This window comes from Geotrypetes seraphini, chromosome 9, assembly GCF_902459505.1.
Source record: "Geotrypetes seraphini chromosome 9, aGeoSer1.1, whole genome shotgun sequence".
Classification (NCBI taxonomy): Eukaryota; Metazoa; Chordata; class Amphibia; order Gymnophiona; family Dermophiidae; genus Geotrypetes; species Geotrypetes seraphini.
In genome coordinates, this window is record NC_047092.1 from 95,861,693 (window position 1) to 95,881,313 (window position 19,621).

The 19,621-nt window shown below is 45.7% G+C and overlaps 1 long non-coding RNA gene across 2 annotated transcripts in view; it reads left to right on the forward strand.

Annotated features, from left to right (window-relative positions):
* Positions 1 to 272: 272 nt before the first annotated feature.
* LOC117366513 overlaps positions 273 to 19,621 on the forward strand; it is an 89,820-nt gene continuing 70,471 nt past the window's right edge. The window contains exons 1-2 of one of the 2 annotated variants that reach the window (XR_004540600.1): positions 273 to 470; positions 16,925 to 16,997. This is a non-coding gene — a long non-coding RNA (uncharacterized LOC117366513). The remainder of the gene's footprint in view (positions 471 to 16,924; positions 16,998 to 19,621) is intronic. The other variant, XR_004540601.1, reaches the window with a different exon arrangement.

Consider the following 19,621-nt stretch of genomic DNA (forward strand, 5'->3'; position numbering starts at 1 on the left):
TCCAGAACAGAGTCTACTTTAAAGGCAAATCCTTTCCCCAGTGATTCAAGTAAACCTCTTTTTGATTCATCTGGTGCTGTTTCTTCCTTTAACTCTAGAGGGAGTCAGAGAGCACAGGTGCAGGGCGCCCATCCCCCTCTCATCTCTAGGGTTGCTGACAGGAAATCCTTCTCACCTGAGGGTTGGGGGCGGGGCTGCAAACTGGTTGCTCAGAGAACAAAGCTCCTGAAGAGTCAGTTAAAAGGAGGAGAGGCACAGAGCAGGCAGCAGTGCCCAGGGCTGGGAGATCCTGATAGCGGTCAACCATTGGAATGTATGGAGCTGGTGGAGGCTGGAGAGGAAGCACCTTTCAGTGTGAATGAGGAACATCTGGCTATGGAAATTGACCTGGATCCAACTGCTGCACCAGTGAATGAGATCCTTCCCATGGAAGTTTGCTTCATGGAAGGCAAGCCGCTCGTGGAATCTGAGTGAGTAGCTGTGACCTTATTGTATGAAGAACTTCCAAGTTTATGTTAAGCCCTGTAGGAGCTTTAGGAAACTAAGAGCTCCAGAAGATTTAAAGGACTTATTTGAATATGTTTTTTTTGTGTTTCTCTTTTGAGAGAAAAGGGACTGTAGCCAGCCCAGGTAGTGGGGGTTCGCCACATGTAATTTAGTGGTGGGATAGTGGGCCTTTTTGGCAGTTTGTCACCACGTGAAGCGCACACCTGTCCTGTATTCAAGCTGCTGGAATAGTCACAGCTGTAGCTCTGACTAATGCTGTAATAGTCAAGTTCAAAGACTGTTTTGTGTTTTGAATGTTTTTTTTTTATTGCATGGAAATAAGTATGGGCTGAAGCCAACAGCCTAAGTTTTGAGAAAGACTTGAACTTTGGAACAGTTTGCTGTTTTAGGTTTTTTTTTTTCTTTTACTGTTGTTTTGGGACTATTTGCAAACGCAGAGAAACATCCTGACAAAACTTTGTTTATTGCAAGTGAAAGAATAAATCCTGAGTTTTTTGTTTAAGAAACTATACTTCCCTGGTGTGGCAGTATTTCTCTTCCGCCCTTTTCTTTTGTGCAGCTCATCGCGGCTCACAAGAGCACAATTTTCTTGTCCCAGCCGCTCAGGGCCCATTCTCCTGAGCCAGTTGGTGACAGGTGCCACAAGAAATAATGGACGTAGTCTGGCGTTGGCAGTGGAATAGAAGGATACAGATAAGAGGGGCTTGCCTGATGAGCAGAGATCTCGGGGGCGGGGGAAGCATAGGGGGAGATGAGTGAGGAGAGATATCGGGGGGGCTTCAGAGTGAATGCACTTGTAGGTCAGCAAGAGGATTTTAAACTATTCGGAAATGGATGGGGAGCCAATGAAGCGACTTGAGAAGAAAGGTAATGTGAGAATAGCGGCTCTCACGGAATATGAGTCGTACAGCAGCATTTTGAACATATTGAAGAGGCGAGAGACAGGTGCGCAGGAAGCCCGAGAGAAGTACGTTGCAGTAGTCTAAGCGCGAGTTGATAGCGTGGACAAGGGTTTTGGTCGTGTGTTCAGAGAGAAGAGGATGGATTTTGGTAATGTTATAGAGTGGAGGGTTGTGTAAAAGACCTGATGGCTAGTTCACTCAAGGTGCAGGTGGTGGAATTAGCTTGTTTTCGTAGGCATTTACAGAATTCATTGTTGGCCAACCCTGGTGTAATCTGTTTCTTGAAGGGGGTTAGGTGGCTGCAGCCTCCTGAACTTAGTCCCTGCCCAGAATGGAAACTTAATCTTGTGCGTCAGCCTTGCAGTCAGCTCCTTTTGAGCCGTTGCGAAAGGCTGTGTTGAAGGATCTTACCTTGAAGGCAGTGTTTCTGGTGTCCATTGCCCCAGCATGCAGAATTTCTGAGCTGCAGGCCTTATCCTGCTGGGATCCCTTCTGTGGTTTAAAGAAACATGATGGCCAGTGGCATACTTAGCATATGTGACACCTGGGGCCCATCATATTTTGGCACCCCCCCCCCCCCCATCTGTACGAAAAACATGATTTTTAGTAACAAGCCACACGTCACACATGAGTACCTAGGAAAAGGCAGCATCTTACATATGCAGTGAGCAGTACAACATCAATACACCCATTGTAAAATTAAATAAGCCAGACTAGTACAGATCAATCCTACACCGTCAATCCTAACAGGAAAACCATGTCTTTCGAACACACAGAACACAGAAAATACCTTCACTCTAGTATGGAATATGTCATCAAACGTTCCACAGTTTTGTAAAAGGGGGGATAAAACAGAAATACATAGACGAAGGTTAAATTGAACCAGCAAGAAGCTGGACTCTGTATACAATGCAACACCACAGAAACAGTGACGCATGTCTCCTAAAGCAATAAATAAATAGAAAATTTTTGTTCTACCTTTGTCTTCTCTGGTTTCTGCTTTCCTCATCTTCTTGTTACTCTCTTCCTTCTATCCTCTGTCTGCCATCTCTCTGCCCCTATATGGCATCTTCTCTCCTTCTATGCCCCTTCCAGAAACTGTATGCCTCCCCCTTTCATCTCTCCTTTCACCCCCATTGGTCTGGCATCTCTCTCCTCTCCTTCCCTCTCCCACACCTCTCTTCTGCAATCCCTTTCTTCCCTCATTTTCCTTTTCAATTTATTTTCTGCATCCATCTAGATTACGTTCTTACTATCCTCTCATCAATTTCCTTTTTTACTGTCTACCTACAGTTCGCCACCTCTTTCTCTCACCCCCTCCAGTATTTCCCTAACTCAATCCTTTTCCCCCATCATGTGCTCTCCTTTTATTTATCCCCTCCTTCCATCATCTGCCCTCTTCTCTCTCTTCCTTCTCTTCACTTCCATCATTTGCCCCTTCTCTCTCTTTCCCCCACTTAAGAACATAAGAAGTGCCTCTGCTGGGTCAGACCAGAGGTCCATTGTGCCCAGCAGTCCGCTCGCGCGGCGGCCCATCAGGTCTAGGACCTGCAAAGTAGTCTTCTGTATGTACCCGTCTATCCCTTCAATCCTTTTTTTTTTTTTTCTACCTTATCTATATCCTTCTAACTGTACCCTTCTTCATCCTATATCTTCCCTATCTATATCCCTCAATAACTTTTTCTTTCAAGAATATATCATAAGAACATAAGAACTGCCATCTCCGGATCAGACCCATGGTCCATCAAGTCCGGCGATCCGCACACGCGGAGGCCCAGTCAGGTATACACCTGATGTAGTTTTAGTCACCCATATCCCTCTATGCCTCTCATAAGGAGATGTGCATCTAATTTGCCTTTGAATCCCAGCACAGTGGATTCCTTGATAACCTCCTTTGGGAGAGCATTCCAGGCGTCTACCACTCGCTGCGTAAAACAGAACTTCCTGACATTTGTCCTGGACTTGTCCCCCCTTAGCTTCAAACCATGTCCTCTTGTCCGTGTCGTGTTGGACAATGTAAATAATTTATTTTCCTGCTCTATTTTATCGATGCCTTTCAGCATTTTGAACGTCTCGATCATGTCCCCTCGCAGCCTTCTCTTCTCAAGGGAGAACAGTCCTAGTTTCTTGAGTCGTTCCTCATATTCCAAGTTCTCCATACCTCTTATTAACTTCGTTGCTCGTCTCTGCACCCTCTCTAACAGTTTTATATCCTTCTTTAGGTTGGGAGACCAATGTTGGACACAGTATTCCAAGTGTGGTCTGACCATTGCTCTATAAAGCGGTATTATGACTTTCTCCGATCTACTCGTGATTCCTTTCTTTATCATGCCTAACATTCTGTTTGCTTTCTTTGCCGCTGCCGCGCATTGTGCCGACGGCTTCAGGGTCCTATCTATCAGTACCCAGGTCCTTTTCTTGTTCGCTCTTACCCAGAGTTGCGCCTGACATTCTATACTCGTATTCCTTATTCTTACTACCTAAATGCATTACTTTGCATTTCTCCACGTTGAACTTCATCTGCCATTGATCTGCCCATTTCTCTAACTGATACAAGTCGCTCTGGAGTTCCTCGCTATCCTCCTGCGATCTGATTGCCCGGCATAGCTTTGTGTCGTCTGCAAACTTAATGATCTCACTGGATATTCCGTCTTCCAGGTCATTGATATAAATATTAAATAGGATCGGCCCAAGCACGGAGCCCTGGGGCACACCACTAGTCACTTTCTCCCAGTCTGAGAACTTTCCATTTATGCCCACTCTCTGCTTTCTGTTTTCCAACCATTTGCCTATCCACCTTTGTATATCTCCCTCTATTCCATGGCTTTGTAGTTTCCTGAGAAGCCTTTCATGTGGAACTTTGTCGAATGCTTTCTGGAAGTCCAAATATATTATGTCCACCGGCATTCCACTATCAATTTGCTTGTTCACGGTCTCGAAAAATTGAAGTAAATTCGTCAAACATGATTTCCCTTTCCTGAACCCATGTTGACTGGGTTTCATCAAGTCGTGTGTATCTAGGTGCCGGACTATGCTATCCTTGATCAGTGCTTCAACCATCTTTCCAGGGACAGACGTAAGACTCACAGGTCTGTAGTTGCCCGGTTCCCCTCTCGATCCTTTTTTGAAAATTGGCGTGACATTCGCTATCTTCCAGTCTTCTGGTATCTGTCCAGTTCTGATTGTCAGATTGGCAAGTTTCTGCAATAGCTCTCCGATTTCAACCTTCAATTCCTTTAAAACTCTCGGGTGAATTCCATCCGGTCCAGGGGATTTGTCACTTTTAAGTTTGTCGATCTGGTAGTATATCTGGTCCAACTCCACTTCAACTGTGGTGAGGCTGTCTTCTATTTCTCTTTGAAACTCAGTAAAGTACTCTGTCTTATTACACCCTCCGGAAGTGCATTCCAGGTATCCACCACCCTCTGAGTGAAGAAGTACTTCCTGGCATTGGTTCTAAACCTGTCCCCTTTTAGTTTCTCCGAGTGCCTCCTTGTTATTATAGTTCCCCTTAGGCTGAAGAATCTGTCCCTCTCCACATTCTCAATGCACTTCATGATCTTATACGTCTCTATCATGTCTCCTCTGAGTCTCCGCTTTTCCAGGGAGAAGAGCCCCAGTTTCTCTAGCCTGTCTGCGTATGAAAGGTTTTCCATACCCTTTATCATACATGTAGCTCTTCTCTGGACCCTCTCAAGTATCGCCATATCCTTCTTCAGGTATGGTGACCAGTACTGAACACAGTACTCAAGATGCGGTCGCACCATGGCTCGATACAGCGGCAGGATAACTTCTTTCGTTCTGGTCGTAATACCCTTCTTGATGATACCCAACATTCTGTTTGCTTTCCTTGACGCTGCTGCACATTGTGCTGATGGTTTCATTGTGGTGTCCACAACACTCCCAAGTCTCTTTCAAGGTTACTCTCCCCCAGTACCAACCCCCCATTTTGTAGCAGAACCTCGGGTTCTTTTTCCCCACATACATGACCTTGCATTTCTCCACATTGAAGCTCATCTGCCATTTGTTGGCCCACTCCTCCAGCTTGTTCAGATCCCTTTGTAATTCTTCGCAGTCCTCTACTGTTCCTACCCTGCTACAGAGTTTGGTGTCATCCGCAAATTTTATAACTTCACACTTCGTCCCTTTTTCTAGGTCATTAATAAATACATTGAACAGCAGCGGTCCGAGTACTGACCCTTGCGGAACACCGCTTGTGACCTCTCTCTAGGCTGAGTAGTGTCCCTTCACTCCCACCCTCTGCTTCCATCATCTGCCCTCTTCTCTCTCCCCACTTCCATCATCTTCCCCTTCTCTCTCTTCCCCTCCCCACTTCCATCATCTGCCCTCTTCTCTCTTCCCCTTTTCTCCACTTCCATCATCAGACCTCTTCTCTCTCCCCCTTTTCTCCACTTCCATCATCTTCCCTCTTCTCTCTCCCCCTTTTCTCCACTTCCATCATCTTCCCCTTCTCTCTCTTTCCCCCTACTTCCATCATCTGCCCTCTTCTCTCCCCCCCTTTTCTTCACTTCCATCGTCTGCCCTCTTCTCTCTCCCCCTTTTCTCCACTTCCATCATCTTCCCCTTCTCTCTCCCCCCCCCCACTTCCATCATCAGCCCTCTTCTCTCTCCCCCCTTTCTCCACTTCCATCATCTTCCCCCCTCCTTCCATAATCTGCCCTCTTCTCTCCACTTCCATCATCTGCCCCTTCACTCTTTCCCCCACTTCCATCATCTGCCCTCTTCTCTCTCCCCACTTCAATCATCTGCCCCTTATCCCCACTTCCATCATCTGCCCCTTCTCTCTCTTCCCCCCACTTCCATCATCTGCCTTCTCTCTCCCCACTTCAATCATCTGCCCCTTATCCCCACTTCCATCATCTGCCCCTTCTCTCTCTTCCCCCCACTTCCATCATCTGCCTTCTCTCTCCCCACTTCAATCATCTGCCCCTTATCCCCACTTCCATCATCTGCCCCTTCTCTCTCTTTCCCCCTCCTTCCATCATCTGCCCTCTTCTCTCTCTTCCCCCTCCTTCCATTATATGCCCTCTTCTCTCTCCCCACTTCCATCATCTGCCCCTTCTCTCTCTTTCCCCCCTCCTTCCATCATATGCCCTCTTCTCTCTCCCCACTTCCATCATCTGCCCCTTCTCTCTTCCCCCCTCCTTCCATCATATGCCCTCTTCTCTCTCCCCACTTCCATCATCTGCCCCTTCTCTCTCTTTCCCCCCTCCTTCCATCATCTGCCCTCTTCTCTCTCCCCACTTCCATCATCTGCCCCTTCTCTCTCTTTCCCCCCTCCTTCCATCATCTGCCCTCTTCTCTCTCCCCACTTCCATCATCTGCCCCTTCTCTCTCTTTCCCCCCTCCTTCCATCATCTGCCCTCTTCTCTCTCCCCACTTCCATCATCTGCCCCTTCTCTCTCTTTCCCCCCTCCTTCCATCATCTGCCCTCTTCTCTCTCCCCACTTCCATCATCTGCCCCTTCTCTCTCTTTCCCCCCTCCTTCCATCATCTGCCCTCTTCTCTCTCCCCACTTCCATCATCTGCCCCTTCTCTCTCTTTCCCCCCTCCTTCCATCATCTGCCCTCTTCTCTCTCCCCACTTCCATCATCTGCCCCTTCTCTCTCTTTCCCCCCTCCTTCCATCATCTGCCCTCTTCTCTCTCCCCACTTCCATCATCTGCCCCTTCTCTCTCTTTCCCCCCTCCTTCCATCATCTGCCCTCTTCTCTCTCCCCACTTCCATCATCTGCCCCTTCTCTCTCTTTCCCCCCTCCTTCCATCATCTGCCCTCTTCTCTCTCCCCACTTCCATCATCTGCCCCTTCTCTCTCTTTCCCCCCTCCTTCCATCATCTGCCCTCTTCTCTCTCTTTCCCCCCTCCTTCCATCATCTGCCCTCTTCTCTCTCCCCACTTCCATCATCTGCCCTCTTCTCTCTCTTTCCCCCCTCCTTCCATCATCTGCCCTCTTCTCTCTCCCCACTTCCATCATCTGCCCTCTTCTCTCTCTTTCCCCCCTCCTTCCATCATCTGCCCTCTTCTCTCAATCTCTCCATGCACCACAGGCCCATCTTTCTCCCTCACCTTTCCGATTTTGGCAACAAGATCGGCAAGGACCTCCACCCCTGTGACGGCACTCAAGTTTGGCCTCCTCCCAGCATGAGCAGAACTTCACATTGGCAACAGGTGCTCAGTCAAAAGCTTCCCCTGAATGAACTGCCTGGGCGGAAACAGGAAGCTGAGTCAGGGGAAGCTTTTGACTGAGTACCTGTTGCCGATCTGAAGTTCTGCAGATGCCGGGAGAAGGAGGCCAAACTTGAGTGCTGTTGCGGGGCAGTGAGGGTGTCGATGCCGCTGAGTGCCGTCGCAGGGGTGCGCCGATGCCGTCGCAGCCCAGGAATTTTCCAGACCTGTCCGGCTGTGCACCCCCCCCTAAGGTACTGTTTTTTTGGGGGATACCTGGGTAAACAATGTTGCAGTAGTCCAGCGTTGATAGGATCAGAGACTGCACCAGTAATCTAAAGGACGTAGCATCAAAGTATTTTTTAATGGTCCTTAGTTTCCAGAATGTACAAAAGCATTTCTTCATCACTAAGTTCATGTGGTCTGCTATGGTTAGGTGTGTGTCCAGTATGATACCCAGTATTTTTATGGTTTTGGAGATTTGGTAATCGTGGCCGTTTAATTGTAATGATGTTCTGGTAATTTTGTCCTTGGGGCTTGCCAAGAAGACTTTTGTCTTTTCTGTGTTTAGTTTCACTTTGAAATCGGTTGTCCATTTTTCTATTTCGGTCATTATGTGAGAAAGGTTATCTATTGTTTCGTTTGTTATGTCATTTAAGGGGATTAGGATGGATATATCATCTGGTTTAAGCTTAACTTTTTTAATAGATGGCCTAAGGATGAGATGTATGTTGAATAGTGTAGGTGATAGTGGAGAGCCTTGGGGAACCCCTGAGGGTTTTTCCATGGTTTAGAGTAGTTCCCTTCGCTAGCTACTCGGTATGATCTTTTGGTAAGGAATTCCTGGAACCATTTCTTTACCTTTCCCGAGAACCCCATTGCGTCTAGGCATAGTAGCATAATTTCATGGTCTACTAGATCGAACGCACTGCTAAGGTCAAGTTGCAAAATCAGTGCACTTTTACCCTTGCTGAAAAGATCATATAAGTGGTTTAGGATGGAAGCTATAACTGTTTCCGTGCTGTATCCTTTTCTGAGTCCTAATTGGTGTTCACTAAGGACGTTGAATTTGTCTAGATAGTTCACTAGTTCCAAGTTGACCAATCCTTCCTGAAGCTTAATGAATAGGGGGATGCTTGCTACAGGCCTGTAATTGGATGTCAGGTTTTTCTGATCTTTGGGGATAGGTATGATCAGTATGTGACCCATGTCCTCATTCAGTATTCCATTAGTAAGAGTAGTTGTAAGCCAAGTGAATAGTTCCTTTTTAAAGTCTGGTGGAGCAACTTTCATGATTTTAGATGGACATTCGTCCAGTAGGCAGTTTGACTTTGTGTATTTATTGAATAAAGTAAGGAATTGATGCCAGTTTGGAAGCTCGAAGTGGTCCCAGAGCATGTCTGCTCTGGATTCCTGATCGTGGGTAGAAATCTGGATTCCTGATCGAAGTAGAGATCTGTGTTGGTTTTGGGCGTGGGTATTGTTGCTCTTAGGTCTGTGATTTTATTTTTAAAGAAATTGGCTAGGGTTTGAGCAGATGGAGGGCTTCTGTTATCTTTTTTCAGGATTCGAGATGTCTATTATCGTTTCTACTATAATAATACTATAATAATCATTTTTACTATAATAATCGTTTTTACTAATAATAATAACAGTTTATATACCGCAGGACCTTGACGTTCTATGCGGTTTACAATGATTAAAAGATGCAACAAATTGAGTAGAATTAACAAAGTTAGAAGCTAGTGATTAACAGCTCTGGGGATCAGTTATTGTGGAATAAGATTATTGTTATTGTGGAATAAATACTTCAGGAACAGATATGTTTTTAGGTGTTTCCTAAATTCCCCATAAGTAGTAGGCATAAGCAATTGTACACAATATTCTAAATGAGGTCTCACCAAAGTCTTATACAGGAGCATCAATATCTCCTTTTTCTTACTGGCCATCCCACCCTAGAATCCTTCTAGCTTTCGTTGTCACCTTTTCAACATGTTGGCCACCTTAAATCATCACATACAATCACACCCAAAGTGCTGCTTTTCTGTTGTGCACATGAGTTTCTTACCCCCTAAACTACCATGCATGTGAATATTCCAAATGGTTTCCTTAGGCCAGGAGTGTCAAATGTCAGTCGGGGTGTCAATGTTACTGTCTTAATGTAATAAATGCAGTCCATCTCCCCTAATTTTTAACTGTACATTGCTTTGTGATTTAATCAAACTTTTAATTAAACTTGAAACTTGAGATTTACTCAGGAAAGCTTTCCAATTTAAATTTAGGGCTCCTTTTACTAAGGTGCACTAGCGTTTTTAGCGCATGCACAAGATTAGCGCATGCTAGCTGAAAAATTACCGCCTGCTTAAAAGGAGGTGGTAGCGGCTAGCGTGCGCAGCATTTTAGCGCACGCTAAGTATGCGCTAAAACCGCTAGTGCACCTTTGTAAAACATAAGAACATAAGAAATGCCTCCGCTGGGTCAGACCTGAGGTCCATCACGCCCAGCAGTCCGCTCACGCGGTGGCCCAACAGGTCCAGGACCTGTGCAGTAAATTTTTATCTATACCCCTCTATCCCCTTTTCCAGCAGGAATTTGTCCAATCCTTTCTTAAACCCCAGTACAGTACTCTGCCCTATAACGTCCTCTGGAATTGCATTCCAGGTGTCCACCACACGCTGTGTAAAGAAGAACTTCCTAGCATTTGTTTTGAATTTGTCCCCTTTCAACTTTTCCGAATGCCCTCTTGTATTTTTATTTTCTGAAAGTTTGAAGAATCTGTCCCTCTCTACTCTCTCTATGCCCTTCATGATCTTGTAAGTCTCTATCATATCCCCTCTTAATCTTCTCTTTTCCAGGGAAAAGAGTCCCAGTTTTTCCAATCTCTCAGCGTATGAAAGGCTTTCCATCCCCTTAATCAGTCGTGTCGCTCTCCTCTGAACTCTCTCGAGTAACGCCATATCCTTCTTAAGGTACGGTGACCAATACTGGACGCAGTACTCAAGATGTGGACGCACCATCGCCCGATACAGCGGCAGGATAACTTCTTTTGTTCTGGTTGTAATACCCTTCTTGATTATACCTAGCATTCTATTCACTCTCTTAGCGGCAGCTGCGCACTGTGCTGTCGGCTTCATTGTCATGTCCACCATCACCCCCAAGTCCCTTTCTTGGGTACTCTCAGTCAATAACATCCCTCCCATCGTATAATTATACCTCGGGTTTTTGCTTCCCACATGCAATACTTTACACTTCTCAACATTGAATTTCATCTGCCATCTCTCTGCCCATTCCCCTAGTTTGTCCAGGTCTCTTTGCAATTCTTCGCAGTCCTCCTTTGTCCGAGCTCCACTAAATAGTTTGGTGTCGTCTGCAAATTTTATTATCTCACACTTCATCCCTGTTTCTAGATCATTTATGAATATGTTAAAGAGCAGTGGCCCGAGCACCGAGCCCTGCGGAACACCACTCATGACCTTTCTCCAGTCTGAGTAGTGGCCCTTCACCCCTACCCTCTGTTTCCTACCTTCTAACCAGTTTCCGATCCATCTATGCACGTCTCCATCCACCCCTTACTCTTTTCACCTCTTTCCAGTTTTCCTTAAGATTTCTGTCTTCCCCAAAAACATTTCTTTAAAATGGAGCAATTGATTTACAATCTCTCCTGACAATTACTAAAAGGTCCTTTTAATAAAGCGTGCTGATTTAGTGCATGCTAAATGCTAACACGCCCATTATATTCTATGGGCATGTTAGCATTTAGCGCACACTAAATCGGTTAGTGTGCTTTAGTAAAAGGACCCCTAAATGTCTTCTTATTCTCCTTAGCTTTCAAAATTACTGTATCTATCAGATTTGAAGTCGATTCTCACCAAAAGAATCCTCTAAAAACTCTGCACAAGTAACACAGGTCCTGTACCTTCCTATACCTAACTCTAATTGCCTAAGACAGGGGTTTAAAATGTTGGTACCTTGAGGACCACAATCCAGTCAGGTTTTCAGGATTTTCCCAATGAATATGTATGAGATCTATTTGCATGCACTGCTTTCATTGTATGCTAATAGATCTCATGCATATTCATTGGGGAAATCCTGAAAACCCAACTGGATTGTGGCCCTCGAAGACTGACATTTGACACCCCTGGCCTAAGGAAACCGTTTGGAATATTCACATGCACACTAACATTCTTACTTCACTCATGCATCCTTCAGACATTTCATTTACCTTGTAAATGACGAATCTTCATTAACCGCTAACACCCTAGCAGACTTCTTCAACTCTAAGACACAGAAGCTAAGATCATCGTTAACTTCCCCCCCAAACCCCCACGGGGATTTCCCTATCCTGCCGGACACAGACAGGACTACACGAGACCCAGGGTCCAGAACGGACCTAAGCTGGAATCAATTCACTACCATCGACTGGCATACCTTCAACAAATACTTTAACAAATACACCAACTCCTTCTGCAGACTGGATACCTGCCCCCCACACATCCTGAAAACTGCACCGATCCACTTCAAAGCCAGTATGCTGGCATGGACAAACCACCTTCTATCCACAGGAAGCTTTCCAGCAGAACAGGGCCATATTTCGATAACCCCAATCATAAAAAACACAAAAGAACCACCCAACTCACCGTCTAATTACAGACCAATTGCAAGTATCCCACTACCGGTATTCACCAAAATAACTGAAGGGGTGGTAAATACCGAGCTAACCACATATCTGGAAAAATTCAACATCCTAAACGAAAATCAATCAGGTTTCCGCGCTGACCACAGTACCGAAACCATCATAGCCTCTCTTCTAGACAATTTACACACACTCTTCAGCCAGGGCTCCAGCGCATTGATCGTGCAACTCGACCTGAGCAGTGCTTTCGACTTAGTCGACCACAACATTCTTTTAGACTGCCTTGCACTCATCGGCATCTCCGGCCAGGTCCTCAACTGGTTCCAGGGATTCCTAAGAAACAGATCATACCAAGTATTCAAAAATGACTCCTTTTCATACAGCTGGGACAACTCCTGTGGTGTTCCGCAGGGCTCCCCCCTGTCCCCCACCCTGTTCAATGTCTACCTTGCCTCCCTGGATAATCTTCTGCAGAGCCACAGACTCAAATTCTTCATCTACGCAGATGACATCACTATAGTCATCCCGCTATCCAGCTTCACACCAGAATTCCTCACCTCCCTCTCAAATACACTCAACCAGATAGAACTCTGGATGCAATCCTACAGACTGAAACTAAACCCCGACAAAACAAAACTTTTCCTTGCTAGCCCCAAAGACAAAATATTAGACACCACAATTCAAGTAAAAGGATCAACCTTTCCCCTCGAACAAACCCTAAAAATACTAGGAGTCACACTGGACAAACACCTAACCCTGGAGAAGCACACCGACAATAGTCAGGAAAAGCTTCTCGGCGCTCTGGAAATTACGCACCATAAAAAAATATTTCGACCACACGTCATTCCGCCTTCTAGTCCAATCTTCCATTCTTAGCATACTAGACTATTGTAATATCATTTACCTGAGCTCCACGAAGAAAAACACCAGAAGACTCAGAATGATCCAAAACACCGCTGTCCGCCTTATATTCGGCCTGAAAAAATGGGACCATGTTACCCCTTTCTACCACAAACTTCATTGGCTGCCATTGGAATCCAGAGTACTATTTAAATTTGCTTGTTTCTGCTACAAAACAGTATTCGGCCTAACCCCAAACTACATCAACCCACACTTCATCCTGAATAACAGAGTCAAGAACCCCCACAGAATCCAGTTATTTGCTTTCCCCTCCCTAAAACTCTGTCACTCCAACAAATTCTTCGACAAAACCCTCGCCTTCCAGGCTGCCAAGCTAAACCCATGGATAGCCCAATTAATCCTCAAGGCTCCAACCTACCTCAGCTTTAGAAAACTACTCAAAACACACCTCTTCCAAAGCTACGACACTTAATGGCCCCCCTCCTCATAGATCCCCCCTCTCCCCCCCTCTATCTCGCCCCTCCTCCCCCCCCGACCCACCTTTTCCTTCTCCCCAATTTTATCTTCTCCCCTGCCTGCATCCCTGCTCCTTTCAACACCTAACTCCACGCAACTCTGTTCAACTATTACTTAACTGCATGTAACTATGTTTAATTTATGTGAACCGCATGTAACGATGCACATAACTATACCTAATTTATGTAAATCTGTTCAACCAACTCTTAACTGCATGTAATCCATGTTTAACCTATGTTGAACCGCCTAGAACTCTCTGGGTATGGCGGTATACAAGAATAAAGTTATTATTATTATTAAACTAAACCTGTACTAAAGCTAAAGCTTCTTTTAGTTGTTAAAATTATATTTTAACTGCAATACCTTAAGATTAGTCATGCAAACAGCCATGCTGTTTTTTTCCCTCGTCTCATGCCTGCTAAACAATCAGCTCATGCTCTCTCTCTGTTCCTTCTCCCCATCTTTGTGAAATCAGCCCACCAATCAGGCTGTGAAATTCGCACCTCTATATATTGGGGAATTAAGCTCGCTCTGTACTGCATGTGCACATCAGCTGTGCACGTTCTCTCTGCACATTCCAGACCTCTTTAACCTTCCAAAAATACTTTTTTGGACACTGGCTTCCCTGTGCCAGATCCCTGTTACTCCCTGCCACCACCGTAGCCTAAAAATAATGTTTCCCCTAATCCTGCATCCATTTTCAGGCTCCTGGGCCTACCGTTTATCTTTGGGACCTGGCTGCTACCTGACCAGGTCCCTGCTGTCTCTCCAGTGCCACTTCCAGGCCTGATGGCTTTTACACAGGCCTACGGTCTAGTTTTTGGTGCACTGGCATTACTGGAGCGCATTACCAGTGCCCATCCACTACTGCGCATGCACGTGAAAATGGAGTAGATTCTGCACCATTCACGGAGGAAAATGTTTATGAACAACTTGAAAAACTAAAGATGGACAAAGTGATGGGACCGGAAGGGATCCATCCCAGGATACTGAGGGAACTCAGACAGATTCTGGTGGGTCCTAGTAAAGACTAGTTCAACAACGCTTCCAGATGAGGTGGTTGAGCAGAGTACGATTTTGGGTTTTAAAAAGGGATTGGACGAGTTCCTGAAGGGAAAGGGGATCCAGGGGTATAATTAGAGGGTTACTATACAATACAAAGCGCCCTTGAGTAATAGATCACTACAGGTGGGCCTCCGCGGGAGCGGATTGCTGGGCATGATGGACCTATGGTCTGACTCAGCAGAGGCAATTCTTATGTTCTTAAATCTCTGGAGACGGGAGTGGTTCCTGGGGATTGGAGAAGAGCAGATGTGGTCCCTATTCACAAAAGTGGTCAGAGGGATGAAGTGGGAAACTACAGGCCGGTAAGCTTCACTTCGGTTGTTGAACAAACAATGAAAGTGTTGCTGAAAGAAAGGATAGTGAACTTCCTAGAATCTAATGCATTACAGGATCTGAGGCAACATGGCTTTACTAACAGTAAATTTTGTCAACGAACCTGATTGAATTTTTTGATTGGATGACCAGAGAGCTGGATCGAAGACATATATGCTAGATGTAATTTACTTAGATTTCAGCAAAGCCTTTGACACGGTTCCTCATAGGAGGCTCTTGAACAAACTTGAAGGGCTGAAGTTAGGACCCAAAGTAGTGAACTGGGTCAGAAACTGGCTGTCGGACAGACGCCAGAGGGTGGTGGTTAATGGAAGTCGCTCGAAGGAAGGAAAGGTGAGTAGTGGAGCCCCTCAGGGATCAGTGCTGGGGCCAATCCTGTTCAATATGTTTGTGAGTGACATTGCTGAAGGGTTAGAAGGAAAAGTGTGCCTTTTTGCAGATGATACCAAGATTTGTAACAGAGTAGACACCGAAGAGGGAGTGGAAAATATGAAAAAGGATCTGCAAAAGTTAGAGGCATGGTCTAATGCCTGGCAACTAAAATTCAATGCAAAGAAATGCAGAGTAATGCATTTGTAGATTAATAATAGGAAGGAACCGTATATGCTGGGAGGAGAGACGCTGATATGCACGGACGGGGAGAGGGACCTTGGGATGATAGTGTCCGAAGATCTGAAGGTGAAAAAAACAGTGTGACAAAGGCAGTGGCTGCTGACAGAAGGATGCTGGGCTGAATAAAGAGAGGCGTAGTCAGTAGAAGGAAGAAGGTGTTGATGCCCCTGTACAGGTCATTGGTAAGGCCCCACTTGGAGTATTGTGTTCAATTTTGTAGACCGTATCTGGTGAAGGACGTAAGAAGACTTGAGGCAGTCCAGAGGAGAGCGACGAAAATGATAGGAGGCTTGCTCCAGAAGACGTATGAGGAGAGACTGGAAGCCCTGAATATGTATACCCTAGAGGAAAGGAGAGACAGGGGAGATATGATTCAGACATTCAAATACTTGAAGGGTATTAATGTAGAACAAAATCTTTTTCAGAGAAAGGAAAATGGTAAAACCAGAGGACATAATTTGAGGTTGAGGGGTGGTAGATTCAAAGGCAATGTTAGGAAATTTTACTTTACGGAGCGGGTGGTGGATGCCTGGAATGCGCTCCCGAGAGAGGTGGTGGAGAGTAAAACTGTGACTGAGTTCAAAGAAGCGTGGGATGAACACAAAGGATCTAGAATCAGAAAATAAGATTAAATATTGAACTAAGGCAAGTACTGGCAGACTTGCACGGTCTGTGTCTGTATATGGCCATTTGGTGGAGGATGGTCTGGGAGGGTGTAGATGGGCTGGAGTAAGTCTTAACAGAGATTTCGGCAGTTGGAACCCAAGCACAGTACTGGGTAAAGCTAAGAAGAAAAAATTTAAAAAATTTAAATTGAATCAGGTTGGGCAGGCTGAATGGACCATTCGGGTCTTTATCTGCCGTCATCTACTATGTTACTATGTTCAACGATGTGAGGGTCCTCCGCGTTCAGGGGGTGGACCTCAAGACTTTGGCATTTGCAGATGACATGTTTTTGATTCTTACCCGTCTGGAGGTTTCTCTGCCATCTGCGTTAGATCTTATTTCTGATTTTGGTTTTTATTCCAGACTGTCTCTGAATCTGGATAAATCAGTGACACTGCCATCTTCCTCAGCGGTTTGCGCTACTTGGCAGGGCCATTTCCTTTGCAGTGGGCCGACTCTTCATTGAGACATCTGGATGTTCTTATTCCACTTGATCTTTCTCGACTGTATGTTTTGAATGTTGAACCACTTTTTCAGACTCTTACCAATCAATTCCAGCTGTGGATAAGCTTTCCTCTCTCGCTCTTGGGTCGAGTGAGCTTGTACAATATGCTTATTGTCCCCTGCTGGTTATATGTTTTTCAGGTTCTCCCTCTTTATCTGATGCATAAAGACGAAAAGCACCTGGTGCGTTTGGTTCAGCGATTTCTCTGGGCAGGTAAGAGAGCTTGATTACCTTATCGGCTTACACCAACTGCTTGGTACAAGGGTGGATTAGGTTTGTTGAATCTTCGCTTTTTGACTGTTGGTTGCAGCATTCCCCATATTAATGACATATTTCGAGGGACCTCTACCTTTACTAATACTTCACTGGAGCTTTCCTGTTTTCATACTACTCACTTTAGTGCTTATCTCCACTCTCTCCCATCTCCTTTGCCTGAACTTCTCCTACATAAGGTGGTACACCGTCCTTTGCGGCAGGTTTGGCAATGATTTTGCAATTTTCACTCTGTTAGTTATACTATCTCTCCTTTTTTCCCTATCCGTTTAAATGGTGACTTCCCTCCGGGGAAGCACTGGGATTCATTACTTGTTCCAGTTAGTGGAAGATGATGGGAAGATTAGGTCCTTTGCTCAGCTTCAGCGGGACTATGATCTTCCCTCCTGTTCAATATATTTATCAACGACCTGGAGACGGGGATGAAATGTGAGGTTATTAAATTTGCTGATGACACCAAACTCTGCAGCAGGGTTAGAAACACGGAAGACTGCGAAGACCTGCAAAGAGACCTAACGAGACTGGAAGAGTGGGCAAAAAAGTGGCAGATGAGTTTTAACATAGAGAAATGCAAGGTCATGCATGTAGGGAAAAAGAACCCGATGTTCAGCTACAAAATGGGAGGATCACTGCTAGGGGTGAGCAACCTTGAAAGAGACCTGGGGGTGATGGTGGACACAACATTGAAAGCATCAGCACAATGTGCGACAGCTTCAAAGAAAGCGAACAGAATGTTGGGTATCATTAAAAAGGGTATCACAACCAGGACGAAGGAAGTCATCATGCCACTATATCGTGCAATGGTGCGCCCACATCTGGAGTACTGTGTCCAGTACTGGTCGCCGTACCTCATGAAGGACATGGCAGTACTTGAGGAGGTCCAGAGGAGAGCAACTAAACTAGTAAATGGTATGGAAAACTTTTCATACGTTGACAGGTTGGAAATGCTGGGGCTGTTCTCCCTGGAAAAGCGGAGACTTAGAGGAGACATAATAGAAACCTTCAAAATCCTGAGGGGCATAGAGAAGGTGGACAGGGACAAATCCTTGTACTTGTGGGGAACCACAAGTACAAGGGGTAACTCGGAGAAATTGAGAGGGGACAGGTTTAGAACAAATGCGAGGAAATTCTTTTTTACCCAGAGGGTGGTGAACACATGGAACGCGCTTCCGGAGGTTGTGATAGGCCAGAGCACATTACAGGGTTTCAAGGAAGGTTTAGATAGGTTCCTAAAGGATGAGGGGATTGAGGGTTACAGATAGATGTAGAGGTAGGTTACAGAAATGGTCAGGAACCACTTCACAGGTCACAGACCTGATGGGCTGCCGTGGGAGCGGACCGCTGAGCGCGATGGACCTCTGGACCCAGTGGTGGCAACTTCTTATGTTCTTAATATTGATGGTTATGCCTAAATCCAGATTCATCATTAACTTACTTCCCTACACCCTCAACACTTAACAATCTCTTTTCAAGAGCTGTTGTCTACTACTTACACCATTGGTTCTCAGCTCCTAGTTCCACTTAAATTTTACCATAGGCATCTGAAGGATGAGTCCCCCGTGCTTGACCATTCTAGATTGAGAGACGCCTAGTCTCGTGATTTAAATCTAGAATTGCCAGATGATGTGATCTTGTAGGCTGTTAAAAAACTGTCTACCTTACGCAAATATACTTCTTTATCCCAGAACAAACAGGCAGCCTATTCTCACATTTGGGTGATGTCATCCACGGAACCCAGATGTGGACAGCTTCACAAGCAGACTTGCTTGGAGAAATGTAGAAGTTTTGAGTCTGCCGCACCGCGCATGCGCGAGTGCCTTCCCGCCCAGCACAGGGCGAGTCTCCTCAGTTTTCCACGGAGCCGAGAAGTCTGTCTTTGACTCTCTTCATGAAACTTAATTGCTTCATGCCTTCTCTTCACCGTGGTTTGTGTTAGTTTCTTAGCGAATCACTCTGTTAATTTCTTTATTTTCTGTTTAAAAAAAAGACTTATTTTTTCTTTGTCGACTGACTGGTGGGGCTGGTCACGTGCCCGTAGCCTGCGGGCTTTGACTTTGCAGCGGCTATCTTCCCTTCTATGTCCCGGCCAGTAATGGGCTTCAAGAAGTGTAGCCAGTGCCAGCGTGCAATTTCCCTCACGGACCCACACTACTGGAGTCTTAAGTGTCTTGGACCTGACCATAGTCCGAAGTCGTGCCTGCGCTATGCTACTCTTCAACCTTGAACCCTTAAACGTCGTCGGGTTCAAGTGGAAAAGCTGTTCAGGATGGACTCTTCAGCTACATCTTCGACCTCAGGTCCTGACTCGGTCCAAGCTTCCTCCGGGGTCCTCCTGCTTCCATGACTCCGACCTCGAGTCTCATCAGACCTTCCTCGTTTGGATCATCTTTGGCCTTGACTACACCTGCTTTATTTTCCCCTGAGCTTCCCTCAGGTCAGATACCTAAGCATAAGGTTCCTGCAGTGGTCCTCAAGCTCTCCAAGCATCAGTCCAAGCCAAAGCATGCTTCTACTGCCACCTCAGAGCCTATAGCCTCAGCTAGTGGTCCAGTTTCAGACATGGA